Raw genomic sequence first — 19032 nt, forward strand, 5'->3', positions numbered from 1 at the left:
TCTTTCTCATCCTTTTTTTTTCGTTCTGAATATGATACTACACAAATTGCTGAATTAATTTTTATTCTCATCTATCTCGTTTCGTTCCCATTCTCACAAGCTAAAAAAAAAAAATAGCGTAGCTTAGGCCTGAGTCATGTTGGATACATTAAACGCATGGGAAAAGCATCACACCACTGATAAAGTGATCTCCATCTAATATGGTCATTTGCTGGTAACGTAATTATTGATTGCCAATGTGAACGCCAATGGTTTCGTGGTGTAGTTGGTTATCACGTTAGTCTAACACACTGAAGGTCTCCGATTCAAGTTCGGGCGAAGCCAATAATGTTAAATTTGCTGTTTGTAAAATTTATTTCACTAAAAAATTGATTTTTTAATCAAGATTCATCTAATCAGATTATTAGAAAGTTTTTTCATTCTCAACTTTTTTTTTTTTCTGAATATGATACTACTCAACTTGCTGAATCAATTTTTTTTCTCATCTATCTCGTTTCGTTCCAATTCTCACAAGCTAAAAAAAAAAAAAAAAAAAAAATGGGGTAGCTCAGGCCTGAGTCATGTTGGATACATTAAACGCATGGGAAAAAGCATCACACCACTGAGAAAGTGATCTCCATCTAATATGGTCCTTTGCTGGTTACGTAGATATTGATTGCCAATGTGAACGCGAATGGTTTCATGGTGTACTTAGTTATCACGTCAGTCTAACGCAATGAAGGTCTCTGGTTCAAGTTCGAGCGAAGCCAATAATGTTGAATTTACCTTTTGCAAAATTTATTTCACTAAAAAATTGACTTTTTAATCAAGATTCATAACGCCTCCACTGAAACACAAAGAGCTAATAACGCCTCCACTGAGGCTCAAACTCACAACCTTCCAAATGTAAGTCAAACCCGGGTAACATTGGACCACATAGTCCTGGTTTTTTGTTCTGAATATGATACTTCCGAAATTGCTGATTTAATTTTTATTCTCATCTATCTCGTTTCGTTCCCATTCTCACAAGCTAAAAAAAAAAATAGGGTAGCTCAGGCCTGAATCATATTGGATCCATTTTAATGTTTGGAGTTGGAGATATAAAAACACACAGAAAAAAAATGATTTCTCCAACACTAAACAAAACGCATTGGGAAAAGCATCAGACCACTGATAAAGTGATCTCCATCTAATATGGTCCTTTGCTATTAACGTAATTATTGATTGCCAATGTGAACGCGAATGGTTTTGTGGTGTAGTTGGTTATCACGTCAGTCTAACATATGAAGGTCTCCGGTTCAACTCCGGGCGAAGCCAAAAATGTTAAATTTGCCGTTTGCAAAATTTATTTCACTTAAAAATGAAATTTTTTAATCAAGATTCATCTAATCAGATTATCAGAATGTTTTTCTTTATCATCTTTTTTTGTTTTTTCTAAATATGATACTACTCAACTTGCTGAATCAATTTTTGTTCTCATCTATCTCGTTTCGTTCCCATTCTGACAAGCTAAAAAAAAATAGGGTAGCTCAGGCCTGTGTCAGATTGGATCCATTTTGATGTTTGGAGTTGGAGATATAAAAACACACACAAAAAAATGATTACTCCAAAACGAAACAAAACGCATGGGGAAAAGCATCACACCACCGATAAAGTGATCTCCATCTAATATGGTCCTTTGCTATTAACGTAGTTATTGATTGCCAATGTGAACGCGAATGGTTTTGTGGTGTAGTTGGTTATCACGTCAGTCTAACATATGAAGGTCTCCGGTTCAAGTCCGGGCGAAGCCAATAATGTTAAATTTGCCATTTGCAAAATTTATTTCACTAAAAAATTGACTTTTTAATCAAGATTCATGTAATCAAATTATTATTATAAAGTTTTTCTTTCTCATCCTTTTTTTTTGTTCTGAATATGATACTACTCAAATTGCTGAATTAATTTTTATTCTCATCTATCTCGTTTCGTTCCCATTCTCGCAAGTTAAAAAAAAAAAAAAAATAGAGTAGCTCAGGCCTGAGTCATATTGGATCCATTTTGATGTTTGGAGTTGGAGATATAAAAACACACAGAAGAAAAATGATTTCTCCAACACTAAACATAACGCATGGGTTAAAGTATCACACCACTGATAATGTGATCTCCATCTAATTTGGTCCTTTGCTAGTAACGTAATTATTGATTTCCAATGTGAACGCAAATGGTTTTGTGGTGTAGTTGGTTATCACATTAGTCTTACACACTGAAGGTTTCTGGTTCAAGTCTGGGCGAAGACAATAATGTTAAATTTGCCGTTTGCAAAATTTATTTTCTCTAAAAAATTTATTTTATAATCAAGATTCATCTAATTAGATTATCATAAAGTTTTTCTTTATCCTTTTTTTTTCCCTAAATATGATAGTACTCAACTTGCTGAATCAATTTTTGTTCTCATCTATCTTGTTTCGTTCCCATTCTCACAAGCTAAAAAAAAAAATAGGGTAGCTCAGGCCTGAGTAAGATTGGATCCATTTTGATGTTTGGAGTCAGAGATATAAAAACACACAGAAAAAAATGATTACTCCAACATGAAGCAAAACGCATGGGAAGAAGCATCACACCACTGATAAAGTGATCTCCATCTAATATGGTCATTTTCTGGTTACGTAGTTATTGATTGCCAATGTGAACGTGAATGGTTTCGTGGTGTAGTTAGTTATCCCGTCAGTCTAACACAATGAAGGTCTCCGGTTCAAGTTCGGGCAAAGCCAATAATGTTAAATTTGCAGTTTGCAAAATTTATTTTACTAAAAATTTGATTTTTTAATCAAGATTCATTTAATCAGATTATTAGAAAGTTTTTCATTCTTATCTTTTTTTTTTTTTTTTTCTGAATATGATACTACACAACTTGCTGATTTAATTTTTGTTCTCATATATCTCGTTTCGTTCACATTTTCACAAGCTAAATATAAAATATGGTAGCTCAGGCATGAGTCAGATTAGATCCATTTTGATTTTTGGAGTTGGAGATATAAAAACACACAGAAAAAAATGATTACTCTAACACGAAACAAAACGTATGGGGAAAAGCATCACACCGCTGATAAAGTGATTTCCATCTAATATGGTCCTTTGCTAGTAACGTAATTATTAATTGCCAATGTGAATCTGAATGGTTTCGTGGTGTAGTTGGTTATCACTTTAGTCTAACACACTGAATGTTCCCGGTTCAAGTCCGGGCGAAGCCAAAAATGTTAAATTTGCCGTTTGCAAAATTTATTTCACTTAAAAAATTCATTTTTTAATCAAGATTCATCTAATCAGATTATCAGAATGTTTTTTTTATCATCTGTTTTTTTCTAAATATGATACTACTCATCTATCTCGTTTCGTTCCCATTCTCACAAGCTAAAAAAAAAATAGGGTAGCTCAGGCCTGAGTCATGTTGGATCCAATTTGATGTCTGGAGTTGGAGATATAAAAAGACACAGAAAAAAATGATTTCTCCAACACTAAACAAAACGCATAGAAAAAAGCATCGCACCACCGATAAAGTGATCTCCATCTAATATGGTCCTTTGCTGGTAAAGTAATTATTGATTACCAATGTGAATGTGAATTGTTTCGTGGTGTAGTTGGTTATCACGTCAGTCTAACACACTTAAGGTCTCCAGTTCAAGTCTGGGCGAAGCCAATAATGTTAAATTTGTCGTTTGCAAACTTTATTTCACTAAAAAATTGATTTTTTAGTCAAGATTCATCTAATCAGATTATTAGAAAGTTTTTCTTTCTAATCCTTTTTTTTTTTTGTTCTGAATATGATACTACTCAAATTGCTGAATTAATTTTTATTCTCATCTATCTCGTTTCGTTCCCATTCTGACAAGCTAAAAAACAATAGGGTAGCTCAGGCCTGAGTCAGATTGTATCCATTTTGATGTTTGGAGTTAGAGATATAAATAGACACAGAAAAAAATGATTACTCCAACACGAAACAAAATGCATGGGGAAAAGCATCACACCCTGATAAAGTGATCTCCATCTAATAAGGTCCTTTGCTGGTAACGTAATTATTGATTGCCAATGTGAACGCGAATGGTTTCGTGGCGTAGTTGGTTATCACGTCGGTCGTCTTACACACTGAAGGTCTCCGGTTCAAGTTCGTGCGAAGACAATTATGTTAAATTTGCCATTTGCAAAATTTATTTCACTAAAAAATTGATGTTTTAATCAAGATTCATCTAATCAGATTATTAGAAAGTTTTTCACTCTCATCTTTTTTTTTTTCTAAATATGATACTACTCAACTTGCTGAATCAATTTTTGTTCTCATCTATCTCGTTTCGTTCCCATTCTCACATGCTAAAAAAAAATAGGGTAGCTCAGGCCTTTGTCAGATTGGATCCATTTTGATGTTTGGAGTTGGAGATATAAAAACACGCAGAATTAAATGATTACTCCAAAACGAAACAAAACGCATGGGGAAAAGCATCACACCACCGATAAAGTGATCTCCATCTAATATGGTCCTTTGCTGGTAAAGTAATTATTGATTGCCAATGTGAACGTGAATGGTTTCGTGGTGTAGTTGGTTATCACGTCAATCTAACACACTTAAGGTCTCCAGTTCAAGTCTGGGCAAAGCCAATAATTTTAAATTTGTAGTTTGCAAACTTTATTTCACTAAAAAATTGACTTTTTAATCAAGATTCATCTAATCAGATTATTAGAAAGTTTTCTTTCTAATCCTTTTTTTTTTTGTTCTGAATATGATACGACTCAAATTGCTGAATTAATTTTTATTCTCATCTATCTCGTTTCGTTCCCATTCTGACAAGCTAAAAAACAATAGGGTAGCTCAGGCCTGAGTCAGATTGGATCCATTTTGATGTTTGGAGTTAGAGATATAAATAGACACAGAAAAAAATGATTACTCCAACACCAAACAAAACGCATGGGGAAAAGCATCACACCCTGATAAAGTGATCTCCATCTAATAAGGTCCTTTGCTTGTAACGTAATTATTGATTGCCAATGTGAACGCGAATTGTTTCGTGGCGTAGTTGGTTATCACGTCGGTCGTCTTACACACTGAAGGTCTCCGGTTCAAGTTCGTGCGAAGCCAATTATGTTAAATTTGCCGTTTGCAAAATTTATTTCACTAAAAAAATAATGTTTTAATCAAGATTCATCTAATCAGATTATTAGAAAGTTTTTCATTCTCATCTTTTTTTTTTTTTTTTTCTGAATATGATACTACACAACTTGCTCAATTAATTTTTATTCTCATCTAACTCGTTTCGTTCCCATTCTCACAAGCTAAAAAAAAAAATAGGGTAGCTCAGGCGAGAGTACTGTTGGATCCATTTTGATGTTTGAAGTCGGAGATATAAAAACACACAGAAGAAAAAATGATTTCTCCAACACTAAACAAAACGTATGGGGAAAAGCATCATACCACTGATAAAGTGATCTCCATCTAATATGGTCCTTTGCTATTAACGTAGTTATTGATTGCCAATGTGAACGCGAATGGTTTTGTGGTGTAGTTGGTTATCACGTCAGTCTAACATATGAAGGTCTCCGGTTCAAGTCCGGGCGAAGCCAATAATGTTAAATTTGCCGTTTGCAAAATTTATTTCACTAAAAAATTGACTTTTTAATCAAGATTCATCTATTCCGATTATTAGAAAGTTTTTCTTTCTAATCCTTTTTTTTTTTTTCCTGAATATGATACTACTCAAATTGCTGAATTAATATTTATTCTCATCTATCTCGTTTCGTTCCCATTCTCACAAGCTAAAAAAAAAAAATAGGGTAGCTCAGGCGAGAGTTATGTTGGATCCATTTTGATGTTTGAAGTTTGAGATCTAAAAACACACAGAAGAAAAAATGATTTCTCCAACACTAAACAAAACGCATGGGGAAAAGCATCATACCACTGATAAAGTGATCTCTATCTAATATGGTCGTTTGCTGGTAACGTAATTATTGATTGCAAATGCTAACATGAATGGTTTCATGTTGAAGTTGGTTATCACATCAGTCTAACACACTTAAGGTCTTTGGTTCAAGTCCGACCGAAGCCAATAATGTTAAATTTGCCGTTTGCAAAATTTATTTCACTAAAAAATTGAGTTTTTAATCAAGATTCATCTAATCAGATTATTAGAAAGTTTTTCTTTCTAATCCATTTTTTTTTTTGTTCTGAATATGATACTACTCAAATTGCTGAATTAATTTTTATTCTCATCTATCTCGTTTTGTTCGCATTCTCACAAGCTAAAAAAAAAAATAGGGTAGCTCAGGCCTGAGTCATGTTGGATCCATTTTGATGTCTGGAGTTGGAGATATAAAAACACACAGAAAAAAAATGATTTCTCCAACACTAAACAAAACGCATGGGTTAAAGTATCACACCACTGATAATGTGATCTCCATCTACTATGGTCCTTTGCTAGTAACGTAATTATTGATTGCCAATGTGAACGCAAATGGTTTTGTGGTGTAGTTGGTTATCACGTTAGTCTTACATACTGAAGGTTTCCGGTTCAAGTCCGGGCGAAGCCAATAATGTTAAATTTGCCGTTTGCAAAATTTATTTTCTCTAAAAAATTGATTTTATAATCAAGATTCATCTAATCAGATTATCATAAAGTTTTTCTTTATCCTTATTTTTTTTCCTAAATATGATACTACTCAACTTGCTGAATCAATTTTTGTTCTCATCTATCTTGTTTCGTTCCCATTCTCACAAGCTAAACAAAAAATTGGGTAGCTCAGGCCTGAGTCAGATTGGATCAATTTTTGATGTTTGTAGTCAGAGATATAAAAACACACAGAAAAAAATGATTACTCCAACATGAAGCAAAATGCATGGGGAAAAGCATCACACCACTGATAAAGTGATGTCCATCTAATATGGTGCTTTGCTGGTAAAGTAATTATTGATTGCCAATGTGAACGTGAATGGTTTCGTGGTGTAGTTGGTTATCACGTCAGTCTAACACACTGAAGGTCTCTGGTTCAAGTCCGGGCGAAGCTAATAATGTTAAATTTGTCGTTTGCAAACTTTATTTCACTAAAATATTGACTTTTTAATCAAGATTCATCTAATCAGATTATTAGAAATTTTTTCTTTCTAATCCATTTTTTTTTGTTCTGAATATGGTACTACTCAAATTGCTGAATTAATTTTTATTCTCATCTATCTTGTTTCGTTCCCATTCTCACAAGCTAAAAAAAAAAAAATAGGGTAGCTCAGGGCTGAGTCAAATTGGATCCATTTTGAGGTTTGGAGTTGGAGATATAAAAAGACACAGAAAAAAAAATTGATTTCTCCAACACTAAACAAAACGCATGGGAAAAAGCATCACACCACTGATATAGTGATCTCCATCTAATATGGTCATTTTCTGGTTACGTAGTTATTGATTGCCAATGTGAACGCGAATGGTTTCGTGGTGTAGTTAGTTATCACGTCAGTCTAACACAATGAAGGTCTCCGGTTCAAGTTCGGCCAAAGCCAATAACGTTAAATTTGCAGTTCGCAAAATTTATTTAACTAAAAATTTGATTTTTTAATCAAGATTCATCTAATTAGATTATTAGAAAGTTTTTCATTCTTTTCTTTTTTTTTTTTTCTGAATATGATACTACCCAACTTGCTGATTCAATTTTTGTTCTCATCTATCTCGTTTCGTTCACATTCTCACAAGCTAAATATAAAATATGGTAGCTCAGGCCTGAGTCAGATTGGATCCATTTTGATTTTTGGAGTTGGAGATATAAAAACACACAGAAAAAAATGATTACTCCAACACGAAACAAAACGTATGGGGAAAAGCATCACACCGCTGATAAAGTGATCTCCATCTAATATGGTCCTTTGCTAGTAACGTAATTATTAATTGCCAATGTGAATCCGAATAGTTTTGCGGTGTAGTTGGTTATCACATTAGTCTAACACACTGAATGTTCCCGGTTCAAGTCCGAGCGAAGCCAAATATGTTAAATTTGCCGTTTGCAAAATTTATTTCACTTAAAAAATTCATTTTTAAATCAAGATTCATCTAATCAGATTATCAGAATGTTTTTCTTTATCATCTTTTTTCTTTTCTAAATATGATACTACTCAACTTGTTGAATCAATTTTTGTTCTCATCTATCTCGTTTCGTTCCCATTCTCACAAGCTAAAAAAAAAATAGGGTAGCTCAGGCCTGTGTTAGATTGGATCCATTTTGATGTTTGGAGTTGGAGATATAAAAACACACAGAAAAAAATGATTAATCCAAAATGAAACAAAACGCATGGGGAAAAGCATCACACCACCGATAAAGTGATCTCCATCTAATATGGTCCTTTGCTGGTAAAGTAATTATAGATTGCCAATGTGAACGTGAATGGTTTCGTGGTGTAGTTGGTTATCACGTCAGTCTAACACACTTAAGGTCTCCAGTTCAAGTCAGGGCAAAGCCAATAATGTTAAATTTGTCGTTTGCAAACATTATTTCACTAAAAAATTGACTTTTTAATCAAGATTCATCTAATCAGATTATTAGAAAGTATTTCTTTCTAATCCTTTTTTTTTTTGTTCTGAATATGATACTACTCAAATTGCTGCATTAATTTTTATTCTCATCTATCTCGTTTCGTTCCCATTCTGACAAGCTAAAAAAAAAAAAAAAATAGGGTAGCTCAGGCGAGAGTAATGTTGGATCCATTTTGATGTTTGAAGTTTGAGATATAAAAACACACAGAAGATGAAAAAATGATATCTCCAACACTAAACAAAACGCATGGGGAAAAGCATCATACCACTGATAAAGTGATCTCTATCTAATATTGTCGTTTGCTGGTAACGTAATTATTGATTGCAAACGTTAACAGGAATTGTTTCATGTTGAAGTTGGTTATCACATCAGTCTAACACACTTAAGGTCTTTGGTTCAAGTCCGGGCGAAGCCAATAATGTCAAATTTGCTGTTTGCAAAATTTATTTCACAAAAAAAATGAGTTTTTAATCAAGATTCATCTAATCAGATTATTAGAAAGTTTTTCTTTCTAATCCTTTTGTTTTTGTTCTGAATATGATACTACTCAAATTGCTGAATTAATTTTTATTCTCATCTATCTCGTTTCGTTCCCATTCTCACAAGCTAAAAAAAAAAATAGGGTAGCTCAGGCCTGAGTCATGTTGGATCCATTTTAATGTCTGGAGTTGGAGATATAAAAAGACACAGAAAAAAAATGATTTCTCCAACACTAAACAAAACGCATGGGTTAAAGTATCTAATATGGTCATTTGCTAGTAACGTAATTATTGATTGCCAATGTGAACGCAAATGGTTTTGTGGTGTAGTTGGTTATCACATTAGTCTTACACACTGAAGGTTTCCGGTTCAAGTCCGGGCGGCGCCAATAATGTTAAATTTGCCGTTTGCAAAATTTATTTTCTCTAAAAAATTGATTTTATAATCAAGATTCATCTAATCAGATTATCATAAAGTTTTTCTTTATCCTTTTTTTTTTCCTAAATATGATACAACTCAACTTACTGAATCAATTTTTGTTGTCATCTATCTCGTTTCGTTCACATTCTCACAAGCTAAATATAAAATAGGTAGCTCAGGCCTGAGTCATGTTGGATCCATTTTGATGTTTGGGGTTGGAGATATAAAAACACAGAAAAAAAATAATTACTCCAACAGTAAACAAAACGCATGGGGAAAAACATTACACCACTGATAAAGTGATCTCCATCTATTATGGTCCTTTGCTAGTAACGTAATTATTGATTGCGAATGTGAACGCGAATGGTTTCATGGTGTAGTTGGTTATCACGTCAGTCTAACACAATGAAGGTCTCCAGTTCATGTTCGGGCGAAGCCAATAATGTTAAATTTGCCATTTGCAAAATTTATTTCACTAAAAAATTTATTTTTTAATCAAGATTATTCATCTAATCAGATTCTTAGAAAGTTTTTCTTTCTAATCCATTTTTTTTTGTTCTGAATATGATTCTACTCAAATTGCTTAATTAATTTTTATTCTCATCTATCTCGTTTCGTTCCCATTCTCACAAGCTAAAAAAAAAATAGGGTAGCTCAGGCCTGAGTCATGTTGGATACATTTTGATGTTTGGAGTAGGAGATATAAAAAGACACAGAAAAAAATGATTTCTCCAACACTAAACAAAACGCATGGGAAAAAGCATCGAACCACTGATAAAGTGATCTCCATCTGATATGGTCCTTTGCTGGTTACGTAGTTATTGATTGCCAACGTAAACGAGAATGTTTCGTGGTGTAGTTAGTTATCACGTCAGTCTAACACAATGAAGGTCTCCGGTTCAAGTTCAGGCGAAGCCAATAATGTTAAATTTCCTGTTTGCAAAATTTAATTGACTAAAAAACTGATTTTTTAATCACGATTCATCTAATTAGATTATTAGAAAGTTTTTAATTCTCATCTTTTTTTTTTCTGAATATGATACTACACAATTTAGTGAATCATTTTTTGTTCTCATCTATCTCGTTTCATTCATATTCTCACAATCAAAATATAAAATAGGGTAGCTCAGGCCTGAGTCATGTTGGATCCCTTTTGATGTTTGGAGTTGGAGATATAAAAAGACACAGAAAAAAAATGATTTCACCAACACTAAACAAAGCGCATAGGAAAAAGCATCGCACTACTGATAAAGTGATCTCCATCTAATATGGTCGTTTGCTGGTAACGTAATTATTGATTGCCAATGTTAATACGAATGGTTTCATGTTGAAGTTGGTTATCACATCAGTCTAACACACTTAAGATCTTTGGTTCAAGTCCGGGCGAAGCCAATAATGTTAAATTTGCCGTTTGCAAAATTTATTTCACTAAAAAATTGACTTTTTAATCAAGATTCATCTAAGCAGATTAATAGAAAGTTTTTCTTTCTCATCCTTTTTTTTTTTGATCTGAATATGATTCTACTCAAATTGCAGAATTAATTTTTGTTCTCATCTATCTCGTTTCGTTCCCATTCTCACAAGCTAAAAAAAAAATAGGGTAGCTCAGGCCTGAGTCATGTTGGATCCAATTTGATGTCTGGAGTTGGAGATATAAAAAGACACAGAAAAAAATGATTTCTCCAACACTAAACAAAACGCATAGGAAAAAGCATCGCACCACTGATAAAGTGATCTCCATCTAATATGGTCCTTTGCTGGTTACGTAGTTATTGATTGCCAATGTGAACGCGAATAGTTTCGTGGTGTAGTTAGTTATCACGTCAGTCTAACACAATGAAGGTCTCCAGTTCAAGTTTGGGCGAAGCCAATAATGTTAAATTTGCCACTTGCAAAATTTATTTCACTAAAAAATTGATTTTTTAAGCAAGATTCATCTAATCATATTATTAGAAAGTTTATCATTCTCATCTTTTTTTTTTTCTTTCTGAACATGATACTACTCAACTTGCTGAATCAATTTTTGTTCTCATCTATCTCGTTTCGTTCACATTCTCACAAGCTAAATATAAAATAGGTAGCTCAGGCCTGAGTCATGTTGGATCCATTTTGATGTTTGGGGTTGGAGATATAAAAACACAGAAAAAAAATAATTACTCCAACAATAAACAAAACGCATGGGGAAAAATATTAAACCACTGATAAAGTGATCTCCATCTATTATGGTCCTTTGCAAGTAACGTAATTATTGATTGCCAATGTGAACGCGAATGGTTTCGTGGTGTAGTTGGTTATCACGTCAGTCTAACACAATGAAGGTCTCCGGTTCAAGTTCAGGCGAAGCCAATAATGTCAAATTTGCTGTTTGCAAAATTTATTTAACTAAAAAACTGATTTTTTAATCACGATTCATCTAATTAGATTATTAGAAAGTTTTTAATTCTCATCTTTTTTTTTTTCTGAATATGATACTACACAATTTGCTGAATCAATTTTTGTTCTCATCTATCTCGTTTCATTCATATTCGCACAATCAAAATATAAAATAGGGTAGCTCAGGCCTGAGTCATGTTGGATCCATTTTGATGTTTGGAGTGGGAGATATAAAAAGACACAAAAAAAATTGATTTCACCAACACTAAACAAATCGCATTGGAAAAAGCACCGCACTACTGATAAAGTGATCTCCATCTAATATGGTCGTTTGCTGGTAACGTAATTATTGATTGCCAATGTTAATACGAATGGTTTCATGTTGAAGTTGGTTATCACATCAGTCTAACACACTTAAGATCTTTGGTTCAAGTCCGGGCGAAGCCAATAATGTTAAATTTGCCGTTTGCAAAATTTATTTCACTAAAAAATTGACTTTTTAATCAAGATTCATCTAAGCAGATTAATAGAAAGTTTTTCTTTCTCATCCTTTTTTTTTTTGATCTGAATATGATTCTACTCAAATTGCAGAATTAATTTTTGTTCTCATCTATCTCGTTTCGTTCCCATTCTCACAAGCTAAAAAAAAAATAGGGTAGCTCAGGCCTGAGTCATGTTGGATCCAATTTGATGTCTGGAGTTGGAGATATAAAAAGACACAGAAAAAAATGATTTCTCCAACACTAAACAAAACGCATAGGAAAAAGCATCGCACCACTGATAAAGTGATCTCCATCTAATATGGTCCTTTGCTGGTTACGTAGTTATTGATTGCCAATGTGAACGCGAATAGTTTCGTGGTGTAGTTAGTTATCACGTCAGTCTAACACAATGAAGGTCTTCAGTTCAAGTTCGGGCGAAGCCAGTAATGTTAAATTTGCCATTTGCAAAATTTATTTCACTAAAAAATTGATTTTTTAATCAAGATTCATCTAATCATATTAGTAGAAAGTTTATCATTCTCATCTTTTTTTTTTTTTTTTCTGAACATGATACTACTCAACTTGCTGAATCAATTTTTGTTCTCATCTATCTCGTTTCGTTCACATTCTCACAAGCTAAATATAAAATAGGTAGCTCAAGCCTGAGTCATGTTGGATCCATTTTGATGTTTGGGGTTGGAGATATAAAAACACAGAAAAAAAATAATTACTCCAACAATAAACAAAACGCATGGGGAAAAACATTACACCACTGATAAAGTGATCTCCATCTATTATGGTCCTTTGCTAGTAACGTAATTATTGATTGCCAATGTGAACGCGAATGGTTTCGTGGTGTAGTTGGTTATCACGTCAGTCTAACACAATGAAGGTCTCCCGTTCAAGTTCGGGCGAATCCAATAATGTTAAATTTGCCATTTGCAAAATTTATTTCACTAAAAAATTGATTTTTTTAATCAAGGTTCATCTAATCATATTCATAGAAAGTTTTTCTTTCTAATCCTTTTTTTTTTTTTTTTGTTCTGAATATGATACTACTCAAATTGCTGAATTAATTTTTATTCTCATCTATCTCGTTTCGTTCCCATTCTCACAAGCTAAAAAAAAAAAAAATAAATCAAGATTCATCTAATCAGATTATTAGAAAGTTTTTCTTTCTAATCCTTTTTTTTTTTGTTCTGAATATGATACTACTCAAATTGCTGAATTAATTTTTATTCTCATCTATGTCGTTTCGTTCCCATTCTCACAAGCTAAAGAAAAAATTAGGTAGCTCAGGCCCGAGTCATGATGTATACATTTTGATGTTTGGAGTAGGAGATATAAAAAGACACAGAAAAAAAATTATTTCTCCAACACTAAACAAAACGCATGGGAAAAAGCATCAAACCACTGATAAAGTGATCTCCATCAAATATGGTCATTTGCTGGTTACGTAGTTATTGATTGCCAACGTGAACGAGAATGGTTTCGTGGTGTAGTTAGTTATCACGTCAGTCTAACACAATGAAGGTCTCCGGTTCAAGTTCAGGCGAAGCCAATAATGTTAAATTTGCTGTTTGAATAATTTATTTAACTAAAAAACTGATTTTTTAATCACAATTCATGTAATTAGATTATTAGAAAGTTTTTAATTCTCATCTTTTTTTTTTTTTTCTGAATATGATGCTACACAATTTGCTGAATCAATTTTTGTTCTCATCTATCTTGTTTCATTCATATTCTCATAAGCAAAATATAAAATAGGGTAGCTCAGGCCTGAGTCATGTTGGATCCATTTTGATGTTTGGAGTTGGAGATATAAAAACACACAAAAGAAAAAATGATTTCTCCAACACTAAACAAAACTCATGGGGAAAAGCATCACAACACTGATAAAGTGATCTCCATCTAATATGGTCGTTTGCTGGTAACGTAATTATTGATTGCCAATGTTAACACGAATGGTTTCATGTTGACGTTGGTTATCACATCAGTCTAACACACTTAAGGTCGTTGGTTCAAGTCCGGGTGAAGCCAATAATGTTAAATTTGCTGTTTGCAAAATTTATTTCACTAAAAAATTGACTTTTTTATCAAGATTCATCTAATCAGATTAATAGAATGTTTTTCTTTCTCATTCTTTTTTTTTTTTGATCTGAATATGATTCTACTCAAATTGCAGAATTAATTTTTGTTCTCATCTATCTCGTTTCGTTCCCATTCTCACAAGCTAAAATAAAAAATAAAAAATAGGGTAGCTCAGGCTTGAGTCATGTTGGATCCATTTTGATGTTTGGAGTTGGAGATATAAAAACACACAGGAAAAAAATGATTACTCCAACACTAAACAAAACGTATGGGGAAAAGCATCACACCACTGATAAAGTGATTTTCATCTAATATGGTCCTTTGCTAGTAACGTAATTATTGATTGCCAATGTGAATGCGAATGGTTTCGTGGTGTAGTTGGTTATCACGTCTGTCTAACATACTGAAGGTCTCCGGCTCAAGTCCGGGTGAACCCAATAATGTTAAATTTGGCGTTTGCAAAATTTATTTCACTAAAGATTCATCTAATCAGATTATTAGAAAGTTTTTCTTTCTCATCCTTTTTTTTTTTTGTTCTGATTATGATACTACTCAAATTGCTGAATTAATTTTTATTCTCATCTATCTCGTTTCGTTCCCATTCTCACAAGCTAAAAAAAAAATAGGGTAGCTCAGGCCTGAGTCATGTTGGATCCATTTTGATGTTTGGAGTTGGAGATATAAAAAGACACAGAAAAAAAATGATTTCACCAACACTTAACAAAGTGCATAGGAAAAAGCATCGCACTACTGATAAAGTGATCTCCATCTAATATGGTCGTTTGCTGGTAACGTAATTATTGATTGCCAATGTTAATACGAATGGTTTCATGTTGAAGTTGGTTATCTCATCAGTCTAACACACTTAAGGTCTTTGGTTCAAGTCCGGGCGAAGCCAATAATGTTAAATTTGCCGTTTGCAAAATTTATTTCACTAAAAAATTGACTTTTTAATCAAGATTCATCTAATCAGATTAATAGAAAGTTTTTCTTTCTCATTCTTTTTTTTTTTTTTGATCTGAATATGATTCGACTCAAATTGCAGAATTAATTTTTGTTCTCACCTATCTCGTTTCGTTCCCATTCTAACAAGCTAAAATAAAAAAAAATAGGGTAGCTCAGGCTTGAGTCATGTTGGATCCATTTTGATGTTTGGAGTTGGAGATATAAAAACACACAGGAAAAAAAATGATTACTCCAACACTAAACAAAACGTATGGGGAAAAGCATCACACCACTGATAAAGTGATTTCCGTCTAATATGGTCCTTTGCTAGTAACGTAACTATTGATTGCCAATGTGAACGTGAATGGTTTCGTGGTGTAGTTGGTTATCACGTCTGTCTAACATACTGAAGGTCTCCGGCTCAAGTCCGGGTGAACCCAATAATGTTAAATTTGGCGTTTGCAAAATTTATTTCACTAAAGATTCATCTAATCAGATTATTAGAAAGTTTTTCTTTCTCATCCTTTTTTTTTTTTTTGTTCTGATTATGATACTACTCAAATTGCTGAATTAATTTTTATTCTCATCTATCTCGTTTCGTTCCCATTCTCACAAGCTAAAAAAAAAATAGGGTAGCTCAGGCCTGAGTCATGTTGGATCCATTTTGATGTTTGGAGTTGGAGATATAAAAAGACACAGAAAAAAAATGATTTCACCAACACTTAACAAAGCGCATAGGAAAAAGCATCGCACTACTGATAAAGTGATCTCCATCTAATATGGTCGTTTGCTGGTAACGTAATTATTGATTGCCAATGTTAATACGAATGGTTTCATGTTGAAGTTGGTTATCACATCAGTCTAACACACTTAAGGTCTTTGGTTCAAGTCCGGGCGAAGCCAATAATGTTAAATTTGCCGTTTGCAAAATTTATTTCACTAAAAAATTGACTTTTTAATCAAGATTCATCTAATCAGATTAATAGAAAGTTTTTCTTTCTCATTCTTTTTTTTTTTTTTTGATCTGAATATGATTCTACTCAAATTGCAGAATTAATTTTTGTTCTCACCTATCTCGTTTCGTTCCCATTCTAACAAGCTAAAATAAAAAAAAATAGGGTAGCTCAGGCTTGAGTCATGTTGGATCCATTTTGATGTTTGGAGTTGGAGATATAAAAACACACAGGAAAAAAAATGATTACTCCAACACTAAACAAAACGTATGGGGAAAAGCATCACACCACTGATAAAGTGATTTCCGTCTAATATGGTCCTTTGCTAGTAACGTAATTATTGATTGCCAATGTGAACGTGAATGGTTTCGTGGTGTAGTTGGTTATCACGTCTGTCTAACATACTGAAGGTCTCCGGCTCAAGTCCGGGTGAACCCAATAATGTTAAATTTGGCGTTTGCAAAATTTATTTCACTAAAGATTCATCTAATCAGATTATTAGAAAGTTTTTCTTTCTCATCCTTTTTTTTTTTTTGTTCTGATTATGATACTACTCAAATTGCTGAATTAATTTTTATTCTCATCTATCTCGTTTCGTTCCCATTCTCACAAGCTAAAAAAAAAATAGGGTAGCTCAGGCCTGAGTCATGTTGGATCCATTTTGATGTTTGGAGTTGGAGATATAAAAAGACACAGAAAAAAAATGATTTCACCAACACTTAACAAAGTGCATAGGAAAAAGCATCGCACTACTGATAAAGTGATCTCCATCTAATATGGTCGTTTGCTGGTAACGTAATTATTGATTGCCAATGTTAATACGAATGGTTTCATGTTGAAGTTGGTTATCTCATCAGTCTAACACACTTAAGGTCTTTGGTTCAAGTCCGGGCGAAGCCAATAATGTTAAATTTGCCGTTTGCAAAATTTATTTCACTAAAAAATTGACTTTTTAATCAAGATTCATCTAATCAGATTAATAGAAAGTTTTTCTTTCTCATTCTTTTTTTTTTTTTTGATCTGAATATGATTCGACTCAAATTGCAGAATTAATTTTTGTTCTCACCTATCTCGTTTCGTTCCCATTCTAACAAGCTAAAATAAAAAAAAATAGGGTAGCTCAGGCTTGAGTCATGTTGGATCCATTTTGATGTTTGGAGTTGGAGATATAAAAACACACAGGAAAAAAAATGATTACTCCAACACTAAACAAAACGTATGGGGAAAAGCATCACACCACTGATAAAGTGATTTCCGTCTAATATGGTCCTTTGCTAGTAACGTAATTATTGATTGCCAATGTGAACGTGAATGGTTTCGTGGTGTAGTTGGTTATCACGTCTGTCTAACATACTGAAGGTCTCCGGCTCAAGTCCGGGTGAACCCAATAATGTTAAATTTGGCGTTTGCAAAATTTATTTCACTAAAGATTCATCTAATCAGATTATTAGAAAGTTTTTCTTTCTCATCCTTTTTTTTTTTTTGTTCTGATTATGATACTACTCAAATTGCTGAATTAATTTTTATTCTCATCTATCTCGTTTCGTTCCCATTCTCACAAGCTAAAAAAAAAATAGGGTAGCTCAGGCCTGAGTCATGTTGGATCCATTTTGATGTTTGGAGTTGGAGATATAAAAAGACACAGAAAAAAAATGATTTCACCAACACTTAACAAAGTGCATAGGAAAAAGCATCGCACTACTGATAAAGTGATCTCCATCTAATATGGTCGTTTGCTGGTAACGTAATTATTGATTGCCAATGTTAATACGAATGGTTTCATGTTGAAGTTGGTTATCTCATCAGTCTAACACACTTAAGGTCTTTGGTTCAAGTCCGGGCGAAGCCAATAATGTTAAATTTGCCGTTTGCAAAATTTATTTCACTAAAAAATTGACTTTTTAATCAAGATTCATCTAATCAGATTAATAGAAAGTTTTTCTTTCTCATTCTTTTTTTTTTTTTTGATCTGAATATGATTCTACTCAAATTGCAGAATTAATTTTTGTTCTCACCTATCTCGTTTCGTTCCCATTCTAACAAGCTAAAATAAAAAAAAATAGGGTAGCTCAGGCTTGAGTCATGTTGGATCCATTTTGATGTTTGGAGTTGGAGATATAAAAACACACAGGAAAAAAAATGATTACTCCAACACTAAACAAAACGTATGGGGAAAAGCATCACACCACTGATAAAGTGATTTCCGTCTAATATGGTCCTTTGCTAGTAACGTAATTATTGATTGCCAATGTGAACGTGAATGGTTTCGTGGTGTAGTTGGTTATCACGTCTGTCTAACATACTGAAGGTCTCCGGCTCAAGTCCGGGTGAACCCAATAATGTTAAATTTGGCGTTTGCAAAATTTATTTCACTAAAGATTCATCTAATCAGATTATTAGAAAGTTTTTCTTTCTCATCCTTTTTTTTTTTGTTCTGATTATGATACTACTCAAATTGCTGAATTAATTTTTATTCTCATCTATCTCGTTTCGTTCCCATTCTCACAAGCTAAAAAAAAAATAGGGTAGCTCAGGCCTGAGTCATGTTGGATCCATTTTGATGTTTGGAGTTGGAGATATAAAAAGACACAGAAAAAAAATGATTTCACCAACACTTAACAAAGCGCATAGGAAAAAGCATCGCACTACTGATAAAGTGATCTCCATCTAATATGGTCGTTTGCTGGTAACGTAATTATTGATTGCCAATGTTAATACGAATGGTTTCATGTTGAAGTTGGTTATCACATCAGTCTAACACACTTAAGGTC

At 33.1% G+C, this 19032-nt stretch overlaps 7 non-coding genes across 7 annotated transcripts; all 7 read left to right on the plus strand.

Annotated features, from left to right (window-relative positions):
- Window positions 1-250: 250 nt before the first annotated feature.
- On the plus strand, window positions 251-324 carry TRNAV-AAC. The gene has a single exon. It is a non-coding gene; the product is annotated as a tRNA-Val (tRNA).
- Window positions 325-1699: 1375 nt separating this feature from the next.
- On the plus strand, window positions 1700-1772 carry TRNAV-AAC. Its single transcript has one exon. It is a non-coding gene; the product is annotated as a tRNA-Val (tRNA).
- A 1366-nt stretch (window positions 1773-3138) lies between these two features.
- On the plus strand, window positions 3139-3212 carry TRNAV-AAC. The gene has a single exon. It is a non-coding gene; the product is annotated as a tRNA-Val (tRNA).
- A 2286-nt stretch (window positions 3213-5498) lies between these two features.
- TRNAV-AAC lies at window positions 5499-5571 on the plus strand. Its single transcript has one exon. It is a non-coding gene; the product is annotated as a tRNA-Val (tRNA).
- Window positions 5572-6460: 889 nt separating this feature from the next.
- Window positions 6461-6534, plus strand: TRNAV-UAC. Its single transcript has one exon. It is a non-coding gene; the product is annotated as a tRNA-Val (tRNA).
- A 401-nt stretch (window positions 6535-6935) lies between these two features.
- TRNAV-AAC lies at window positions 6936-7009 on the plus strand. The gene has a single exon. It is a non-coding gene; the product is annotated as a tRNA-Val (tRNA).
- A 2302-nt stretch (window positions 7010-9311) lies between these two features.
- TRNAV-UAC lies at window positions 9312-9385 on the plus strand. The gene has a single exon. It is a non-coding gene; the product is annotated as a tRNA-Val (tRNA).
- The last annotated feature ends 9647 nt before the right edge of the window (window positions 9386-19032 follow it).

Source organism: Ipomoea nil, unplaced genomic scaffold (genome assembly GCF_001879475.1).
Source record: "Ipomoea nil cultivar Tokyo-kokei standard unplaced genomic scaffold, Asagao_1.1 scaffold1570, whole genome shotgun sequence".
NCBI classification, from domain to species: domain Eukaryota; kingdom Viridiplantae; phylum Streptophyta; class Magnoliopsida; order Solanales; family Convolvulaceae; genus Ipomoea; species Ipomoea nil.